The sequence below is a fragment of the Hemiscyllium ocellatum genome, unplaced genomic scaffold, assembly GCF_020745735.1.
Source record: "Hemiscyllium ocellatum isolate sHemOce1 unplaced genomic scaffold, sHemOce1.pat.X.cur. scaffold_212_pat_ctg1, whole genome shotgun sequence".
NCBI classification, from domain to species: Eukaryota; Metazoa; Chordata; class Chondrichthyes; order Orectolobiformes; family Hemiscylliidae; genus Hemiscyllium; species Hemiscyllium ocellatum.
The window spans coordinates 1,087,618-1,093,256 of NW_026867979.1; the positions used below are offsets into that span (position 1 = coordinate 1,087,618).

The following is a 5,639-nucleotide window of genomic DNA, read 5'->3' on the forward strand; positions in this document are numbered from 1 at the left end:
TTCGATTCACTGAAATTTCACCAACTTCCATCGGCATGTTCATATGACACATCGACCCACACTGCACAAAACGACAACAATATTCAGCATACTGCACCCACGAGGACGTGGCATGTTTTTTATAAACAGTGAAGATTGAATAATGTTATGCAAGGGCAACGTGAATTCCAATTTAATTGCTGAAGACGCAAGAATCCAGAGTAAGATTCAAAATGTCAGAACTTCACGTTCATTACCTTGGCCAGAATTCCAGCCCAGCAAAGGGGAAATCTGCCCCAGAAGCACCTGATTCCATGCATTTGCTTGCTCCATGTATCCACTTTGAAACCCATGCGAAGCAACATTCAGCCTGAAGGAGAACTTGTCAGAATTCTCCGCAGTCTGATATAAAGCTAAAACAAGAGCTGTCTGTTCCAGTTGGAAGGGAAGGGATGTGGAGGTGAGACCAAAATATTTCGTGGTGTTTAATTCATATTGCTTTCATTACGATTGTTTAAAAATCTGGACCAGAAATGGCACAGACACAAAGGAGCCCATTGTTAATACCGATCTGGCCCCGCTCCATGATTCAATATCATCATGGCTGACACAACAATTTTGTGTCTTTTTCCAGCCTATCCGCATCATCGTGTTGTCTACTGACAAACAGATGTTTCTTGATCTCTATCATAAATAGACATCGAAAATTTAAACTTGTGAGAGGAAAATATTTCGTTTCGAGACAGTTGGGTTTCTGCACGAATATTGTTGGTTTTGCAGATGAGCAGCTGAGTCTGCTCTGACCGTCTTCCAAACCATGAACTAAAAGTCGACTCTGATGGGACTCGAACCCACAACCTTTGAATTACAATCTGAGCAGTGACATAGAAGTCCAACGCGCTATCCATTGCACCACAGAGCCACGCCTGCAATTGCCTTTGAACACACAAATTTGTCTTTGACCCATTGCGTTCAGGACACCCATCTCGCATCTGTCTGTCCTGGTTACACTTTCCAGTACCTGTTCCTTATCCACGTGTGCTCTGGCTCTTCAAATGTACGTCTACAGACTGCTGGAATGTTCTCATGACACGTAGCTTTACCACATGCTCAGATAATGATTTCCAGATTCGCAACACTCTACTGGTGAAAGCATTGTCGCAAATTCTCCTCAAAACATCTTGTCTCCTGTATTTCATTTACGCCACTGTATTCCTTCCAAATATAGTCTGATCCCTCTCATACATATATATCCTTTTCATAAAATGTGCACGTTAATCGGTTACTCAAAGAGCCTTCTCTGCTCTTCGATAAACATCCCCCAACCTAGCTCGTCTACCTTCACAATGGAAATGGTCCAGCCCTTGCCATTCCTGTCATCTCCTCTGAATATCTCATTCTGCAATCAGAAGCTTCCAGCAATCTGGCGATTGCAACGGACAAGCAAAGTTCCCTGAAGTAAAGCCAAAAGGTCTGAACAAAATCAACAGCTACTGTCCATATCTCATGAAAAGGAAAGTTAACATTTCGAGTCCAATGATCTGTCTTCGGAACTGATGGGATGGACGGGTGGGTGGAGAATGTGGAAGAGGGCGGACGGGTTCTAAAATGATTGAACTCGATGTTGGGTCCTAACGTTTGCATGGTCTGTCTGTATAAAATGAGTTGAAGGTATTCCAGCTTGAGTTATTCCTTGAAGGAGCACTGCAGCAAACCAGAGACCGGAAAAGTGGCCTGGGAACACAGTGTCTCGATTAGAGTGTGGCTGGAATTGTACAGTCGTTCAGGCAGCATCCGAGGATCAGCAAAATCGACGTTTCGGGCAACAGCCCTTCATCAGGAATACAGGCAAAGAACCTGAAGGGTAGGAAAACAGTGGAATGTGAAGTTAGAGGAGACTGGAAGATCGGGATAGTTTTTGTTGATTCTGCACAGAACCAAGTAATCTCAGTTTTGTCACCGACTCTGTTTTCCTCTCTCCATTGCAGAAAGATCACATTCTGAGCAGGAAATACAGTTGCCTCTATTGAACGAAGTGCAGACAAATCTCTGGAAGATGTGACTGGAAGCTTCCACATGTGAGGAGAGACATCAGAAACTAGCAGGAAATGTAACTTACAACATAGAACGTTACAATGCAGTGTAGGCCCTTCGGCCTTCGCTGTTTCAGCGACCTGTAAAAATAATGTGATGTCCATTGTAATGGGAAATTAGCATTTATTTCGAAACCAATAAAAGCACAGGGAAACAAAGAAGTAAGAACCTGACTTTGCAGAGGCAAGTATTGCAGACAGATAGAAAAAAAAAAGTAAAGTTAAACCGAACTAATAGCAGACTTACAAAGCCAGTAAACGACCATATCACCAGACAAGGAATGGGGAAAAAACAACTCTGTATCTGGAAAGGAACTCGAATATTTCAGGTCCCTGACATTGAGGTGTTGATAAGAAGAAGCGAATTCTATTATCAAGGGAAAATGTATTATATGTGGAAGGTGCAGCAGTTACCTTTTTTGTGGATACAGGGGCAACATATTCAGTCCATAAATCTCTGCAGTTGAGAGAGTCGACGCAATGGATGCATCAGGATTCATGTCACGGGAGAGATTAACCGCACCCCTATTGTGTGAAACTAGTAATGGTGAAACATTCCAATTCTCATTTCATTTCTCGGAATTCTGTTCTTTAAAGCTGACAGCTGCCGATCTCATAGTGAGTCTGGGGTCGGATTTGCGCAGTACCCCGACAGGCTTGCAGGTAATACAAAAAGAAGATTTACCAGCGCAGGCTGTAAAATCCGACTCACGACTCCTGATGCATGGCTATGAGTGATGATTACCCAGAGAGCCATAAGTTCAGTGAGCGATTCGCTCGCCCAGGTTGCAAGTAACCATATTAATCCCATTAACACCGATTTTGGCCCTGACAAATCATATGAGAAGGATTGTTTTAGGAGATTGTTTAAACCAGGTCAGTTATTATTGTGCGAATTTTATTAGAACGATCACAGATTTGCGGTCAGTGTAAACTTATCCAAAACAGGGGCAAATAGAACCTATTTTTTTGATGTGGAACGTTCCTATCCTCAAGTACCATTGGCGAACAGATCCAGTGACAGGCAGGATTCGGGACCATGGGTACTACTGGCACAAAAAAAAACGAAAGCTTGTGTCTTCAGGGGCGATGTGCATATCTGCTTCAGTGCAGATATAAGGACATATATGGAGAAACTAAATTGGCTAACTCAGGCAGATTGGGCAGTCCCGGTAACCCCCGCCAAGAGGGTAGTCTAGCGTTGACTTATGGTAGATGTTTCGGATCCAAGATTAAGTAGAGTCCCTACTGAGTGCAGGGCAAAAGGCAAACGTGATGTGGGGTTCATACGAAGCCGTGAATCCAAAAGAATAATTCCAAAGTCTCAGTATCGTCCTTGCAGAACAAAAGACTCGTTAAAACCCGAGGCTGGAAAAGGAATTACTCCAGTCGTTGAATCCCTCCTGAAGGGTGAAGTGATAATTCCCTGTGGATAATCACCGGTGAGTGCCCCCATTCTTCCACTCAAAAAGGCAAGCATTCCAGGTAAATGGAGGTTTATTTTTAAATTAGATTTACAGTCTACAAACAGGCTCTTCGGCCCCACCAACTAGCCGAAGTCCACCCCTCCCAAACCACTACACTACGGGCAATTTAGCATGGCCAATTCACCTGACCCGCACATCTTTGGCATGCAGGAGGAAACCGCATCCCCCAGAGGGGACCCACGCAGACATGGGGAGAACATACAAACTCCACACAGTCAGTTGCCTGAGTTGGGAATTGAACCTGGCTCTTAGGCGATGTGACGCAGCAGTCACCGTGCAGCCCGCAGGTAGTCAATTATGCTGTTGTTCCGCCCGCCCCAAATGTTCCTAATCCTTGTGCTATATTAGCCCAAATTCAACCGGATAGTAAATGGTTCTCTGCTGTGGATTTAGCAAATGCCGTCTTTAGTGTAGCGTTACAACCAGAAAGTCAATTCTGGTTCACCTTTACATTCAAAGGCAAACCGTATACATTCATGTGACTGGTCTCTTTCCAGTATGAATTCGCTTGAATTTCAGCAGATTTCCGGAATCAATTAATTATTTCAAATCACAGCAGACGAATAGTCTCTCCTCTGTGTGAACTCACTGGTCCTTCAGCAGACAGAATGACTGAAAGAATCCTTTCCCATTCTCAGAACAGGCGAACGGCCTCTCTCCACTGAGTTCGCAGATGTAAAGTGAGATCAAATGACGTCCTGAACCCATTCCCTATGAGAGAGCACTTCAATGGTTTCTTGTCAGAGTGAATACGTTGATCGTACAGCAGTTCGTGACACCTTTTAATGACTTTTTCATACTCTAGACCATGAAATGGTTTCTTGTCCGTGTGGACCCACTGACGAGTCAGTAAGTTAGAGAACTGAGCAACTCCCTTTCCACACTCAGAATAGTTGAATGTCTTTCCCCCGGTGTGGTTGCCCTGATGAATCTTCAGGGCAGACAAGCAATTGAATCGTCATCACATTTCCGCAGTTTCTCTCCAGCGTCCCTCCAATTATGCCTCGATATTTCAGATAGATGAACATTTGGTCAATGAGGTGAACAACGATCTCGCTCTGAGAGTGAATAGCGGTTAATGGAGACTGCCAGTGACAAATCATCGGTGGCGTGTAATCGCAGGCTATGTGTTATCCAGGCTTTAGGAGTCAAGAAAATCTCTGACGATGACCTGCTCCTGTGGCCGCAATGATATATGGCTGCTAAAGTTAGCTTCTCAAAGACATTGTGACTTTCACTGCACCAAAAAAGGACTTTGGACCCATCTTGCAATTGTACATCATGAAGCAACGATTCATTGTCATCCCATTATTTTTCAGAAATTGGTCTGTAGCTTTAAGCACTCTAGTACTCCAAGTGATCAGCGAAATATTTTTCTAATTCAACCACCTCCAGCGAAATGCTATTACCAAACATACATCCCCCTCCCCGCCCTTTGTCCGCCTCCCCCGTGGAACATTCCCTCCAGGGCATCGTGGTGCACTGCGCCTTCTCTCTCAACACCTCCCCCAAAGCTCCATGGAAGCTTTCCCTAAAATCGCGGAATATGTGACACATACATTCATAGAACATGAGAACGAGGAGCAAGGCTTTGCCACACAGGCCTTAGAGACTGCTTCGCCATTCATTCAGCTCATGCCTGATCTTTCCATGGACACGCATCCACTTAACCAAACTCTGAAGGTAATCTTTACTTCCTTTATTGTTCAAAACAAAAGCAGCCCGACCTAAAAAAAACATTGATTGATGTCGCATCAACTACATCGTTGGGCAAGCTCTCCATCGAGGAACAACCCTCTGGTTGAAGAAATTCCTTCTCAATTCAGTCCTATATCTCGTTCTAATCCAGAGGCTGTGCCCTCTTGCACTAGTTTCATCTGCAAATGGAAGCATGCTCTCGTTTTCTATCTCACACATGACCTTCATAATCTTATACGTTTCCATAAGATCCGGCCTCATTCTTCTAAATTTTCGGAATACGCCTATTCCACATACCCTCCTGTCATCAGCGAACACCTACAAATCCGGAATTCCATCTGCCAGAATATTGCCCCTGAACAGCACGTTGTTGAGGCCATTT

The 5,639-nt window shown here is 44.2% G+C and overlaps 1 non-coding gene across 1 annotated transcript; it reads right to left on the reverse strand.

Annotated features, from left to right (window-relative positions):
- Positions 1-809: 809 nt before the first annotated feature.
- On the reverse strand, positions 810-901 carry trnar-ucu (transfer RNA arginine (anticodon UCU)). The gene is given in 2 exon segments: positions 810-845; positions 865-901. It is a non-coding gene; the product is annotated as a tRNA-Arg (tRNA).
- Positions 902-5,639: the final 4,738 nt, after the last annotated feature.